Genomic DNA, 16268 nt, shown 5'->3' with positions numbered 1-16268 from the left:
GAGCCATCTTCAGCTGGGATTGCCTGCTCTTCCACTAAATCTCAATAGGATGGCTTTAGCAAGTGTGTCGATGGCTAAGTTTCCAAATCAGACTCAACTCACTCAGAGAAAAAAAAAAAAAACACAATAAAAAAAAAATACTCAACTTCTTTTTAAAAGGACAATTTTTTTCCCCTGTGTCTTTCCTTCAAAGGATTGAAAGGGACTTGTGTATATTCTTGTTTTACAGACATTCTTGGTACTCATACAAAAGGTTAACTGGACACACACCAGTGAAATTTGAAAGGTCATGCTGTGTACAAGAAGCATTTTCCAAACAGATGCCATTCAGGGAAGGAACTCTGGGGGGCACATTAGTAAACAGGATGCGTCTCCGCCTCAACGAGCTGCTCAGTGAATGTCAGGGAACAGACAGAATGCAGAAGTGCTTGCAGAGGCTTAAACATAGTCTTAGGACAGCCGGTTTAGGATTAAGAGGAATTGCTTTTTTCTCCTGGCTTAGTTCTTAAAATCATCCACAGCATCTAAGGTATGTGTTTCCTGTATGGGATTTCCAATAAACTTAAGTGAGTGGGTTGAAATCAAGTCTTTTCAAGACGATGGATTTTAAAAAAAATAATTAGGCAGTATTTGGTGTGGTGTATCTAGGTGAACACTGGGTAAGTATTTTTTTATAAGTTATACGTTGTTTATTCAAATTAAAAGATTACCCAAGACAATCTCTTGGGCTGGTCTTACTATTAGCTGTTAGGGTTTCCCTTGTGGTAAGGTCCTTGTGTGAAAGAGACGTACGACATAATGCAGCATAGAGTAATATTTCATTAGGTCAGTTTCTTTGAACTTGGTGTCGTTGCTAATAAATGGCATTCCTGGATAGGTCATCTCTAAGATCTCATGTAGCTCCAACATCCCTGTGCTTCCCTGGTGCCTGTCCAGGAGATGCCCCACCTTCCTGTGTACCCCATCACTCAGTTTCATAATGATTTTTGGCTTTGTATATGCTTGGCCCAGGACTTGGCACTATTAGGAGGCGTAGCCCTGTTGGAGTAGGTGTGGCCTTGTTAGAGTGGGTGTGGCCCTGTTGGAATAGATGTGTCACGGTGGGAGTGGGCTATAAGACCCTCATCCTAGCTGCCTGGAAGTCAGTCTTCCACTAGCAGCCTTCAGATGAAGATGAAGAACTCTCAGCTCTTTCTGCACCATGCCTGCCTGGATGCTATCATGTTCCTGCCTTGATGATGATGGACTGAACCTCTGAACTTGTAAGCTAGCCTCAGTTAAATGTTGTCCTTATAAGAGTTGCCTTGGTCACTGTGTCTGTTCACAGCAGTAAAACCCTAACTAAGACATATAGGATCAAGTTATAGAAAGTGTCAAAATATTTTAAGAACCCTATTATAACATGGCTTAGCATTTAGAAAGTGTGTGTGTGTGTGTGTGTGTGTGTGTGTGTCATTGGTTAAACCTGTCTCTAAAAAATGCCTACATGAAATAAAAGCCCTCTATAACTTTATTACCTGATTATGCCAGGGAGCATCTATTTAACACAATTTTCCAGCCTTTTATTGAATTAAAGTAATTCTCTCATCCGTATTAGCATATAAACTTTCAACCCCACAAGTGAAAAGTACTTTTATGTGTATTTGGAAATGAAAAGTAGCCACGATTTCCATCTTCCAGTGGCTTAAATGTACATTGTTACAATGTAAATTATGAGTCATTTTAAAAATGAAGTTTCTTTCTTAAAAACTCATTTCATTGAATTAAACCATTAGGTACTTTGGAATAAAATGGAATTTTATACTGCATAACTCAGGAGAGTTCTTTAGGTTCATAGGCCTTGACAAGTGTGAAAGAATATAGACAAAAGCCTCAACTCTGGTCGTTCATGTGATAAAATGGTGGACTTCAAAACATTTTCTTCAATAGATTCAAGATCCTTAATTATTGATAGTGTTTCTATTATGTGCTATATTCTTTCCCTGGTAAGCCTATAATGTGTTTAAATCTGAGAGCAAGATGTATGCGGAAGCAAAGTTCTTCCCTGTGATGTATAAGCGACTAAGGGACAGCCAGCCTTCATCCCCTCACACCGTGGTCCCTTTAGGATTCACTCCAGGGGCCTCAGCAGGATATTTCTGATCCTGGAACACACTCATTGCAGTTGCTTACCTAATGTCTTAGTTAGGGTTTTACTGCTGTGAACAGATGCCATGACCAAGGCAAGTCTTATAAAAAACAACATTTAATTGGGACTGGCTTACAGATTTAGAGGTTCAGTCCATTACCATCAAGGTGGGAGCATGGCAGCATCCAGGCAGGCATGGCACAGACAGAGCTGAGAGTTCTACATCTTCATCCAAAGTCTGCTAGTGGAAGACTGACTCCTAGGCAACTAGGGTGAGGGTCTTAAGCCCACACCCACAGAGGCATACATACTCCAACCAGGTCACACCTCCAAATGGTGCCACTCCCTGGCCCAAGAATATACAAACCATCACACCTAAGCATGTATAACAGAGAGCTTGAAGTTGTGAGACATAGATGTAGTAATGATGACAATGATGTGGCATTTGCTGAAGAAGTGACTCTGCCTTAGGCTTATTAAAAAACAAAACAAAACAAAAACAAAACGTGATGAGCTCCACACACATATGTAGCAGATGTGCAGCTTGGTCTTTATGTGGGTCCCGAACAACTGGGGCAGGGGCTATCCCAAAAGCTGTTGCCTATAAGAGGGATATGTTCTTCTAACTGGGCTGTCTGGTCGGGTCTCAGTGGGAGAGGAAGCACCTAGCCTCACAGAGTCTTGAAGTACCAGAGTTGGTGGATACCCCAGGACGGTCCCCACCAGCTCAGAGGAGAAGGGGAGGGAGAGGAAGGGGTACAACCAGTGGGATGTAAAATAAGTAAAAATTAAATTAAATATCAAGAACCAAAACAACAACAACAACTCTAATAGGTTTTATAACCTCCCAGCAGGACAGTTCTTCAAAAATGTCACACTCCTCCACTTCTTTGCCCTTTATCATCTTTCTCCCAGGCACCCTCAAGAAAAAGAGAAACAAACTTAAAACAAAAATTAAATTTAAAACTGTACTTCAAATAATATCAATATGCAGTCATCATTAGAGGGGACAATAGCCCTGAGTAACAAGTGAAGCTGACTGGCCTAAAGGGACTTGCAAGGATAGTTTGCGTATCAAACTTTGTCAAAATTTACAGTCCCGGTAATAGCTGCATATGCTGTCAACCAACACAGATAAAAATACGAGCAGAGCTACCCCCAGGCCAGCGCTCTTTGTCGAGTGCACTGTAATTACGTACGCTAAATGAGCTCCAGCTTAAGCTAATAATACCGCATAGAGTACTCGAGAACCATAATTATACAACAACATGATGTGCACTTGGCAAGATTTTCAGTGTTGGAGAATCTATTGTCAAATGGCATCTGGCAGAGTTAAAAGTCAAATTTGGGGGTTAGCATAATTAGTCTAGACTGAAGCCGTTCAGGGCACTGTGGCTCAATTAGAGTAAGTCATATGTCTTAGAAAGCCAAACCCCATGATGATGGATATGTCCAGCGAGAGCTTAAAATCCTAAATTACGTATCGCCTTACTTTAAAACACAAACCCTTTCCAGAGTTGAACACCTGTTTTATACCTGTGTGCCTTAATGCACATAGATTTTAAAAAACAAAACCAGAGAGAGAGAGAGAGAGAGTTCTTTTAGTTGCTCATAGTGGCACATACTATCTATCTATCTATCTATCTATCTATCTATCTATCTATCTATCTATCTATCTATCTGACACACACACACACACACACACACATATATGTATTTCCCCAATGAACTGGCTCCACTGAAAGCACTGCTGTCTTTAGAAACAATTTTACATTAAACCACCACTGTATTGGTTTGTTTGAAGATGTTTATGTTTTACCCCATTCTTTTCCAAGTAAAATAACAGAGTTGCCTTCACAAAACTGAGTGTTGTCGTTACAGGTTAGTCCTTTTAAATAAACCATTTTGTTTTCTATCGTGTGCTACCTACTCTGTGGGAAGTAAAGATTATTCCATCCTTGCAAACTGGTTTTCCCCTCTTCTCCGAGGACACAGAGAACCCTGTTCCCTTCACAAGGACTGATGGCCAGGCTTCTGTTTTGTAGCGTCTCTCTCAATTTCATTTAGCTTATAAGAAGCTTTTTGTCGGAATCTGTTTTGTTAGAATTTAAAGTATTCTTGCTTAGATTTCAGCAAGTGCCATCCTATTATTCTGGTAGAAACTATTTATGACTTAAATGAGTTTTGCACTATCTAGGAATGCATTTTTAATCCCAACTGATTGTTTATTTAATCTTTGTTCTCTTTTTTACTTTCTGAGTGTGTATATACATTGTGTGTGTGTAGATTTGAGATCAACCTTGGATGGCATTCCTCAGGAGATGACTGCCTTGTTTTTGAGACACTCTCTCACTAAGTCTAGGGCTTACCAATTAGGCTAGGCTGGCCAGATAGTGAGCCTTACATTCGACACTTTATCCCGGAGCCAACTCATCCGCACCCCTCCCACTTTCCAACTTGGTTAATTTCAAGAACTTGCCTCTAAAGCCACGTAGGTTTCCTGTGACAGTTGTGAGTCATATCCACCTTCCACAGTCATATGTTGGCACTGAAACACTTTCCAAGTTTTATTTATTTATTTCCCTGAGAGAGCATAATTTGATTTTGTACATATTGTTCGGTTCGGGAAATGATGTGTGCTGTGATGTGATTATTCTCTTAACAGTGAATCTGGACCATCCAGAAGCAGTAGTGAGCCTGAGTTAGTCAGTTTGAGAGGTCATCGGGATTCACTCCCCAGCTTCCCCATTTAACACGTAAGCTTACATTTCCTCCATTGTGAATACTGGGAAGAAGGTTGAGAGGTTCAATACAGCTGTTCAAAAAAAAAAAAAAAAAAAAAATCATCCTAAAGAACACTGGTTACTCTGTGCTTGTTGACGTAAGGTGTCACAAGGTCACTCTTTGGTAGCATTAAACATTGCAAAAAAAAAAAAAACATTTTAATTATATATCTCAAAGGAATCCACATATGGTTAAGAACACTAAAGGTAATTATAGGGATGCATTTGTCAGCATTGAACAATCTAATTATTGAAATGCAAAGTAGAAACTACCTGTGCCATTACAATCAGTCAAATGGTTGTTAGAATATATGTGCTCATATTAGAATATGAGGTTAGGCTTGCTGTGGCTCTTGCTGTTGGCAAAGGATGTTGGCACCTCCTTTGTATCTCAGAGAAGGCACACTGTTTCTCTTTCTTTTTATTCTGTCCCTCTCTCCCTTCTTCCTTTCCGCTCTTCTCTCTTTTACTCACTTCCTGCAGATGAGATAATCTATAAGAAAGGCAATAGATCTGACAAGAGAATTTATCGAGAAAGCCCAGATACAAGATCCACTCACGAAAATCAATAACGTTCCCTTGTATCAGCAATAATCAGCAAGGACCATAATCAATCCTCTGATGCCACTCATAACAGCAAATAACTTCACAAACAACCCAGCAGTGAGACAGCGGGGAAGAGCTCTGGAGAAGAAGAGCCTGGCATCCAAATGCCAGGGTATTAAAGATAGTGAGTGTGTTGACTTTTTCAGATATTCTCCAAGATGAGAGGCCATAACCTAGAGTTTATCGAGGACATATCAAACAAGGACATGTGATCTGACAGTGTTAGCTTCAATCGTCAGATGCTTAGGGAGAGAGAATATTGTGTAGGAAGAGATTTCTGAGAGTCTCCTCCTCTTGGGTTTTTCAAGCCTTGAACAGCAGGCTGCATTGTCTTGGCCTACTTGTTCAATTGTGTCCTGTAGTGAACTGCTTTGGAAGACAGTACTAATGAAGGGCCTATTCGTTTCCGGAACATTATAGTAAAAATAATGTCTCTCTTTAGGGTAAAGATCAGCTGAGCTTAGAGTAAGAAATAGCTCTGTGAGGTGTGCATGGCTAGCTCTGTCAGCCTGTCTACAGGCCGACTGTGGTGTTTGGAGGAAAGATAAGGGGTAGGAAGCCCACAGAGTTCTAAGCTTTCTCCTCATCTAAAACCAAGGTTGTTCCTCTTATTTTGATGAACTCACTGTTAACAAAGAATCTGTAGAACCCAGAGAACATACACACAGAACTCTGAATCCTTTCGGTTTGGTATTTCTTGCACTTTTCAATTTGTAAATTACAAGTGTAAAGTAAAAATGTATTTTTGCATGGGCATAGATATGTTCAAGGGTATATTGTAGTGAGAATTTTTGGAAATTTGGTTTCTTTAAATAACACAGAAATTTAAGAATATGCTTCATTTTCATCCCAGGTGTGGGGAACGGGGATTCTTCGCAGCAGCTGACTATGATTTGCCTCGTGCTCTAGCAGGGGTGCAGTTTTTCCAGCTGCAAATCGTTTCTGTGATTTTGTGACAGTAGGAATTCTAGGAACTTTCCAGAGGGTATATAAATGCTAGGACCCTGAGAGGTAGGGTGTGGCTGTTGGTTGGTTGTCATGGCTGTTGGTCTCGACTCTTTAAGTAGTCATTTGCAAAGAAGAAACAAATGAGAAGGAGGAGGAGGAAGAAATAATTAGATATCCTGACAGTGAAGAGAAAACTTGCCCCAAGGAACTCAATGTCCCTAATCGGGAGGAAGCAGCCTAATGATAATGTTGTCCCCCCAACCCCCTTTTCCTCTCCTATCTAGTTAAGGAGTTGAAAGGGAGGAAGAAAAGGGGTGGAGAAGGGTGGACGAAAGAACAACCCACAAACCAGTTTCAAGTATATATTGTAGACACACTAAGATAAATTCTTATAAACAGAATAGGGGAGAATCAAGAAAAGAGGAATAAGACATGTCACCAAAAGGCATCCTTACAAAGACTGATGATGTAAGCTTGCCAGAAGTAACAAACCCCTTAACCAAAGCCATGTAGATCTGTCTGTCTGTCTGTCTGTCTGTCTATCTCATCTGCTTTTTGTTTTGTTCAGATAGTGTCTCCACCTGATGATGACCTCGAACTCCTGGTCCTCTTGCTTATACCTCGCCTGTGGTGAATTCAAGGGTGTATGTTGCATGTACACTGGAACTGTCCCCCATGTCTGGCATGTTAGTGTACATCTGTGATTTAAGTACTTGTGAGGCTGAGGCAGGAGGATTGCTGTGAGTTTGAGGCCAGCCAGAGCTAACTAGTGAGATTCTGTCTCAAACAAACAAACACCATAACTGATCCCTAGCTGAGGCAAAGAAGAGATTAGGGACATGGATCGAAAGCAAAAGAAAAAGGGAAAAGAAAACAAAACCAGGTGCAGGTGCTGGTGGCATGCCAAGTCGTTCAGTAAAAGTAAGGTTAAGTTCACCCGGGAGCTGGGGAGATGGCTCAGCAATTGAGAGTGCTTGTTCTTCTTACAGAGGACCTGGACTGGGTTCCTAGCACCTGTGCTGTATCTTTGTAAGTCCAGTTTTGGGGGATGCAAGCCTTGTTTTGATCCTCAAGTATACCAGGAGTGTATGTAATCCTGAAGCATGCAGGCACTCCCACTGATGCGTAAAAATAGATACATCTTTAAGGAAGGAAGGAAAAAAGAAAGAGAGGAAGGAAGAAAGAAAGAAAGGAAGAAAGAGAAAGGAAGGAAGGAAGGAAGGAAGGAAGAAAGGAAGAAAGAGAGGAAGGAAGGAAGAGAGAGAGAGAGAGAGAGCAAGCAAGTAAGAGAAAGAGTGATGGCTCACTGGGTAAAGTCACACCAGACCAAAGCTGACAACCTGCATTTGATCTGTGACCCGCACAGTGGAAGGAGAGAACTAACCCCTGTAAGTTGTCCTCTGACCTCCATATACACACCCCTGGCACATACACTTCCACACACAGACAGAAATAAATGTAATTAAAATTAAGTAAGCATAGAATCTCTGAGAAGAAAAGCAAGAGAAGCTAACCCAGATAGGAGTCTTGAAGGGTCCCTCACCAAAGGATGAATTAAATCTCAAAGGAGTACAAATACACCGGAATAGAGAGATGTGGAAATTAAACACAGAGCCAAATTTACAATATCCCTTAACTAATAACTGGCATTCTTCCTTCCACAGAGTGAGACTTTTCTCAGCAGCTCTGACAATATGTTTCCTTTGGTAGCAACTTGGTGGGAAGTACCTCCCTTAAATCTTTGGTACATTTTGTTCTGTGCCAAAGGATGACAGGGACAATGTGATACCCTCTACTATGACAGAGAAACAATTAAGAGTATATGCTTGTCACAGCGTCTAAGAATGAGACCACACTTGGGGAAAGAATTATTAAAATCCCTTGCTCTCCTTGACTCCTGCTCATCTCAAAACAGGACCTCAATTTTCTATTGAGGCCTTGGAAAAACAACCACACAAGGGTTTATAAAGGTCCCCATGGTATCTCACATGTTCCTAGGCAGGGCTAGTCTCTAACTCACAGTAGGAGTCAGTTTCCATTCTTTCTATGCCAATGGACACGCCCACCTTTGCATCTAGGAAGAGCTGGTCCATGATGTCCTGTTACCGCTTAGTGCATGCTCTCATGTGTCTCCTATGTTCCGTTGGCTACTCAGACTTGATGCTTTAGATTACAGGAGACCCCTGGCTCCTGGGTCTGCATTACACAGTGACATTTGCAAACCGTTTCTCTCCTTGTAGACGCTCACCCATTGGTTATCATCTTACCATGTTTGGGGGGAAGAACTCTTGGCTTTTAACTTAGATTTCTAGCTGGCAACCAAAATGTGAGTTTTCAGGGTCTGATCTAATGGCAAACAGAGGGGAGAGCATCATGTGGTAATCAGAATCGTCCCTCTAGTTCCACATCTCCTTCCTTTTCCCGTCTCGATTCTCCCTGGCTCTGCAAACAGACTGCCTGAAAATGCACCATACTGCTCACCAGAAAACCACGAGGTAAACTAGAACTCGTGGAAAGAAGCTATCTGTGTAGGGGGATCAACTGATAAAACCTTCAGAGGGTGAAGAAGATTTGCAAAGTTTCTTATCTCACAGACTAATTATCATTTCTTTGGGCTAGCCTTAGTTCCCCGAGTAGCCATTTCTTGCTCACCCCTGTACTGTAATTAACAACCTGTCACTATAGATAACATTTTAGCATGCATTAACTTAGTAAACTACTGGTTTCTACCAACTAAAGAGCTAAGATCACCATCAGATAGTGTTTGAGGCCTGTAGAAGAGTCTCCCCCCATCTCGCTGTAACCACCGCTCCAATGTCTCCACCAAGTATTTTTAAATGGCCTTGACTTATGACATCCTTTGTTCTGCTACTGTAAAGCTTCATGAAACTGCTTCCACACTGGGAACATGGCATCTGGGGGCAATCCAGCTTCACGTTTCCAAGGGCTTGGTCACTCTAGTTTGGCTCCAGAATAAACTCTCTCATTCCTTTTTTGAGGCGAGAGCTGTGCAGTTTTGTGCATCGACTTCAATGGAAGGATCCAAATTCCACCTGTGTTCTGAGTGGGACTCCCTCCAATACCAAGTCAGGAAAGCAGGAAGAGGGCACAGTGAACTCCACTTCCCGTTTCCCTGGCCCTGCCTCCCGGCTGCAGCTGCCCCACCCCCAACACAGCTATAGACCATAAGTTTCACTGGAAACCAGAAGCTCATCCAGTTATCTCTGTATGGAACAACTTCCTGGTGCAATAAAGATTTGGGGGCCACTCCCTTTCTCGTATTCAGATTGCCTTTCTTGTCTCCTCCTTATTCTAATTCCAGCAAAGCATGTGTGTGTGTGTGTTGTATAGCTCCTGCCAGACACAAAGAGGAAATAACTATCTCTGTGTTGGATAAGAAGAGGAACAATGGTTACACCATCAGATGGGAATGCCAGGTGCAGAAATAGTTTGCAATAGTTTATTTAGCTAACAAAGCTAGAGGAGGCATGGATTTCAAAAGCCTTCTGTCTCTTATATTTTGTTTATATTAATGGGCACTTTGGTGGCTGTTGTTGGCAGAGGCAGCTAGCCTCTGAATGACCAACTGTTATAGTCCTACCCAAAGTTATTGGCATCTGGCTCTTGCCTGCAACCCGTCTTGATACCCTATCTCTAGTTAGAGTGATGAAGAGGCCAGAGTAAATTCTCGTGAGTTTTTAACACTGTGGATTCACGACATGCACCAGTGGCATAACTCATGCAGGTAAGTAAAAATTATTCATCTGCCTAGATAAGGTTAGAAATTACTTATTCGGGGACCGCCGACTCTAAATATCAATGATGGCCCGTTTGTACTGTGTGGGAAAGCCACAGATGCAGGCAGTAAACTTCAACAGCGCTTTTACAGGCCAACCGGCATTAAGCCACTTGTACTTTGACCCGAATTCCTTCCAAGGTGCGATTTCATTGTTCATTTAACAGATCACGGGAGCAAGAACCCTTTGCGAAGGAGGGGAAGGATGGCTTGAGCCACTCTTATCCCTGCTGAGGAGGAAAGGCGCTGTATTAATGACTTCATCATTGAAGAGCTGAATACTTAATGTCCACTCTCGGAAACAGAGAACAATAAAAGCAATTTCACCCGCGCAGACAGCCTTGCTGTCTTCCCCCTTCAGAGGATTAGAAAGGATTATAGCGTTACCAGATAAGGGCAATCTGAATCCTCTAACTAGAGAGAACAGATAATGTTCTCTGAATTTCATCAGCGATCTATATTCCCTAAATAGCATCTTAGAGCTGCTTCCTATACAGAAAAATGTTTACTGAATGGAAATTTTATTACCTGGATATTGCATCTGCCGGCATCAAGGGCAACCTTTGTAGATGGAGTCCTTCTGCCTGGTCTGTATCCTTTCATTAATAGATGCAGTCAAATGAGGATTATGGAGTTGTTAAAAATGGAATTGGTATCTTAGACTTTTTTTTTTTTTTTTGTTAGTACCAATTGGGCCATTTTACTCAGGGTTATCAGTTTGATGTAAAGGGTCCATTAAAGGAAAACTAGTTTTTTCTGGTCAAGAAAGGTGAAATCCCCAGCCTTAGTTCAGATCTAAAATAAAGATAAATAAATTAATCCAGAAATAAATTAATCCGGAAAACCATCTACTGAGGCCAATCAATCTCCTGGCCCAGTGACCAGCCCTAAAGAAGACAGGCCCTCTCTGAGGAACGTAGACTACTTTAACACAGTGGCTCTCACCCTTCCCAATGCTGCAACCCTTTAATGCAGTTCCTCATGTTGTGCCCCCCCAACCATAAAGTCAGTTTTTGTTGCTGCTTCATAACTGTAATTTTGCTACCACTGTGAATTGTAATGTAAATATCTGTATTCTGCTGGTTTTTGGGAGTTGCGATCTATACCTGAGAACCTCTGCTTTTAGGCCTCCTAAAGAGAAAAATGGGTAAATTAATTATCCATTTAATGAGATGCTTTTTTTCTCCCCGGAATTCCTGCCCCAACGTGCAGGCTCTTACAGTGTAGGCATACTGCTTTGTAATGCTGCCTGATTCTCTCAATTACTCAGAAAACAGCGACTTCCCCTTCTCTTCTTTCTATTATCTATTACCTCCGCCCCCCGCCCCCCTCCCTACGCCCCCCTCCCCCCTGCCGACTGCGATGCCAGCTTAATTGATGTAGTACACACCCCCAGATGACTGACCACCAGGCCTGCTTAGTTGACTTGGTACACACTCCCTCCCGCTTCCCTTCTCCCTTCTCTCACTTGCACAGGCAGCTGCTGAGACTTGCAGGGTTTTCTTTTAAACTTTGGCTTTGATGGACTTTCAGACTCTCCTGCCTTTGAATTCTTTAGTCAGTGGGGGGAAAACCCACCCTTTCTCACCCTCTACTGGCTGTTTTTGTGCCAACTTGAAACAAGCAAGAGTCATGGGGGAGGATCCTTCCCTTAAGGAAACACCCCCATGAGATCCAGCTGTAAGGCATTTTCTCAATTAGTGATCAGTGTGGGTGGAGCCATCCCTGGGCTGGTGGTCCTGGGTTCTGTAAGAGACTGAGCAAGCCAGTAAGCAGCACCCCTCCAGGGCTTCTGCATCAGCGGCTGCCTCCAGGTTCCTGCTGCTGTTGAGTTCCTGTCCTGACTTTCTTCAGTAACAGACTATGAGGTGGAAATGTAAGCTGAATAAACCCTTTCCTCCCCAGCTTGCCTTTTGATCATGGTGTTTTGTTGCATCGATAGAAACTCTAAAGCGCGCCCCAAGATGGCATCAAATTCTTCAGAATTCGATTTCTTTCTTTACCCTATTTCAAGCCAATCTAAAATGAGTTCACCATCAGAAAGAACAGGACTCGCCCAGATACGTGGAAGTAGGAGAAAGGGAGAAACCGTTAAAGGGATCACTGCCCAGCCTTTAAACACGGTTGCTTTTGGTTTGGAGACAGGATTTTGCCAGGAAGCCCAAACTGAAGCTGACCTTGAGGCAATCCTCCTGCCTCAGCCTCTGCAGAGCAGCCGTGACAGGAGTGCATCGTGAGGCCTGGAATAAGACTTTTTAATTTTCCTTGGCACTGGTTCTTCTAAAAGCAGTGGTTCTTAACCTTCAGGTCAAAACCCCTTGGGGACAAATGACCATTTCACAGGGGTTGCCTACGACCATCAGAAATATCAGATACTTACATTATGATTTAAAATGATAACGCAATTGCAGTTATGAAGTAGCAATGAAAATAATTTTATGGTTGGGGTTGTCTTAGTCAGGGTTTCTATTCCTTCACAAACATCATGACCAAGAAGCAGTTGGGGAGGAAAGGGTTTATTCAACTTCCACTTCCACATTGATGTTCATCACTTAAGGAAGTCAGGACTGGAATTCAAGCAGGTCAGGAAGCAGGAGCTGATGCAGAGGCCACGGAGGGATGTTTCTTACTGGCTTGCTTCCTTATAGAACCCAACACTACCAGCCCAGAGATGGCACCACCCACAAGGGGCCTTTCCCCCTTGATCACTAATTGAGAAAATGCCTTACAGCTGGATCTCATGGAGGCATTTCCCCAACTGAAGCTCCTTTCTTTGTGATAACTCCAACCTGTGTCAAGTTGACACACAAAACCAGCCAGTACAGGGGTCATCACAACATGAGGAGTATTAAAGGGTCGCAGTGTTAGGAAGGTTGAGGTCCTAATGGTAAAAGTTTACCATCATCCTCTCAGAAGCATTTCCTTCAGTATCCCAAGTAGTGATGAAACCAAGCCATTTGATGAATGAGTTCAGAAGCACGGGGTTCCAGTTACCTCACTCCTGATGCCTCTGCCCACCTCTCTCTGAGACCACTGGCAGACAAGTCTCATCACTTGTTTTTGTTTTTTTCTTCTTAGCATTCGTTTAGTTACTGGAAAGCTAAGATCATTTACTCTCTGGTTTTACTTTTGTTAAATTGTGAGATTACATTATCCTCAGAGATATTTATCTTGTCCCACTGAGGGGAGCAGGAGACTAGTCAAGATGAGATTAATATTTCATGTGCATGTTTTATAAAATCTATGACGGAATTCGCAAAACACTGGATTTCTTGTTCACCTGAAAGAGATTTCTGGTATTCCTGTAGCAGCCTGTGACTTGTATGTGTGTGTGTGACTGTGTGTGTGTGACTGTGTGTGTGTGACTGTGTGTGTGTGTGTGTGTGTTTTCGTGCACGCATACACGTGCATGTGGACTAGAGGTCCTCCGTGGGTGTCGGTCCTCAGGTGCCATGCCATTCACTTTATTCTTGAGACAAACTATCTCCCTGACCTAGGACTTGCTGAGACTAGTTGGCTAGTGAGCCCCAGGGCTCTGCCCATCACTGTTTGGCCAGTCGATGCTACTTTGCCACCATTTCATTTGGTTCAGGGGATTGAAGTGAGGGTCCACAAGTTTTCAATCCAAGAATTTATCAGACTGAGATATCTCTTCATCCCCTGTCCTTGGGGTCTTGATCAGTAGTATTCAAAACCCATCTCTTGTGGGGCCTTTCTTTGCCTCTGTTGCTTAACGGAGAAAACAGACTATAAAGTGGATATTTTCCCCTCCAGAGTTCTTACCCGTTTGTGGTTTTTAAGATTCTCTACAGAGATTAAAAATTCAGTCATTGCTACGATTTTCTTTCTTTTTTTCTTTTCTGTTTTTTGTTTCTGCTTCTGCCCGTTTGCTTTCCTGATCTTCGGAGCTTCCAGCTGAGTGGGATACTTGAGCCATTTCATGGAGGTGACACTGTTAAGGTTTCTGAGGAAGAGTGCCTTGGCAGGTGAATGGGGGCTAAGGAATACCACAGAATAGATTTCATACAAGAGATTATGTGGGGAGCAAAAGCCACCCCAGAGCAGATGGACGGAGGGGAGGGTGAGGAGAGAGAGGGGAGAGAGGATGGGATGATGGCAGGGACCTTTTAAATGAGTATCTGAATCATTGAAGGCAGACTGGGACTAAGGGAGGGACATTGTATGGTTCCTAATCAGAGACTACACATTGTTTTTAAACCTATTGGTTTTAGACAGGAAGTGATAGAAGACACACACACACACACACACACACATATATATATCCCCAAAGAAGGCCCAGCATGACAAAGAGAGAAAAAATCTTCCATTTCCATAGCGTTGACATTTTAAAGTATTTAAAGACACTATAAAGAAGTCTTCTGGTAGAATTGATTTGGGTCAAACACTCTAGACAAGCACTCAGTCATGGAGACGCTTCTCTAGCCCTAAACCAAACCGTTGTGAGCTCAGCTTTGCTTAGTTCTCTTGGTTGTAGCTTCTCATTTACACAGCCCAAGCTGGTGTGACAGTCTCCAGGCCTCTAAGGAGATGCAAAGATGCATAAAGTCTCAATGTGCCACCCTTAGCTAAGACCCAGGCTTACGGCAGGAATTCGACAATATTGATTTCCCTGAGCTAAATGTGCCCAAGGACTCTTACTTGTGACTTTCAGACATATGATACCGCTCTCCTTCTGGCTGAAGGATGAACACAGACAGGAAGGAATCCCCCCCACCCCATTCTAGGTGGAGAATCTGAATAGAAAAGGGAGGTTGGGTAAGATGCGCTCCTTTCAGGTTTTTGGTAATGATATTTGTGAATTAAAATGCATACACAGGGCTGGCAAGGTGGCTTAATGGGTAAGGATGTTTATCTCACAAGCTTAGCAGGTGATCCCAGAATCCATATAAAGATGGAAGGAGAAACCGACTCAACGAAGTTGTCTTCTGACCTGCACTTGAGGGCTTGCACACACACACACACACACACACACACACACACACAGTATTTAAGGTGTTAAATTTTATGAGACCTAATTAAATACTGCTTTTAATGTGTCAGTTGTAGGGGTGAGGTCTGCTCCCAGTGAGGCTAGTGCGTGTAAGGATCTTAGTTCGAGTCTGGCCCCAGAAGAAGCCTTTGCCAAGTCCGATATAGAGAAGGGCTCTTCTAGTGTGGCGCTAGAGTGCCTGAAGAACTGTCATTGCTCTGCTACAAATAAAACAATAAAGCAATGAGGTACTCCAAAACTTTGGCCCTGAGACAATAATATAAAGATTAAGAACATGATCTTGGGAAACAGACAATAAAGATTAGGTTTTTCTGCCTTTATTATGGTCCAGATCCCAAATGTTCAGATTAAAGCCTGGTCCTGTTACTGTGGGAAAATCAGTTTCTGTTGTTTAAGCCCCACACTGTGTGAACTTCCGTGCAAATGACTATACCCGTGCGTGCAATGGGCTATCATGAGCTAGAAAAAGGAACAATTGGTAAAATTTGAGTAAGGGCTGTAAATTAACTGATAGTAATATATCAACACTAATCCCCTAGTTTCAGTCATTGAACTCTATACAATATAAAATGCTGATATTTAGAGAATTTTGAGAACCTAGAACATTGAAACTCTGTTCACTTCCCACTTGATTTGGTTTTGGTTTTGGTTTGTTTGCTTTTTTTTTTTCTTCCATTATTTTGTCTTTTTTAACGGCCTTACAATTTAGACAATTTTTTCCCCCACAGAACACTATTTGTTTGGAATTATGATGAAATTTTTCAGTTTCTTTCTTTGTGATTCTTTGGGCTTAAAGCTTTCTTCTGTAGTTAAAGATATCCATTAAAAAATCCTTCAGTGGGACACGACACATTTAGATCGAAGAGCATACTGAGATGAAGCTGGAAGTGAGCTAGAAGCCTGCTTCCTGCTGGCCGATGTGCACAGTGCCAGAAGATGCCATGCAGGCTAGTTTGGAGGAGAGATATCATGGATGGTCTCGCCTGGCTGTGAACC

At 42.4% G+C, this 16268-nt stretch overlaps 1 long non-coding RNA gene across 1 annotated transcript; it reads left to right on the top strand.

Moving 5' to 3' along the window:
- The first annotated feature begins 355 nt into the window (after nt 1-355).
- On the top strand, nt 356-9750 carry Gm29916. Its single transcript, XR_380784.4, has 2 exons — nt 356-529; nt 9465-9750. It is a non-coding gene; the product is annotated as a predicted gene, 29916 (long non-coding RNA).
- Nucleotides 9751-16268: the final 6518 nt, after the last annotated feature.

Source organism: Mus musculus, chromosome 10 (assembly GCF_000001635.26).
Source record: "Mus musculus strain C57BL/6J chromosome 10, GRCm38.p6 C57BL/6J".
In the NCBI taxonomy this organism is placed as follows: domain Eukaryota; kingdom Metazoa; phylum Chordata; class Mammalia; order Rodentia; family Muridae; genus Mus; species Mus musculus.
Note: the sequence above shows the minus strand (reverse complement) of the source record. Positions and strands in the feature narration are given on the sequence as shown.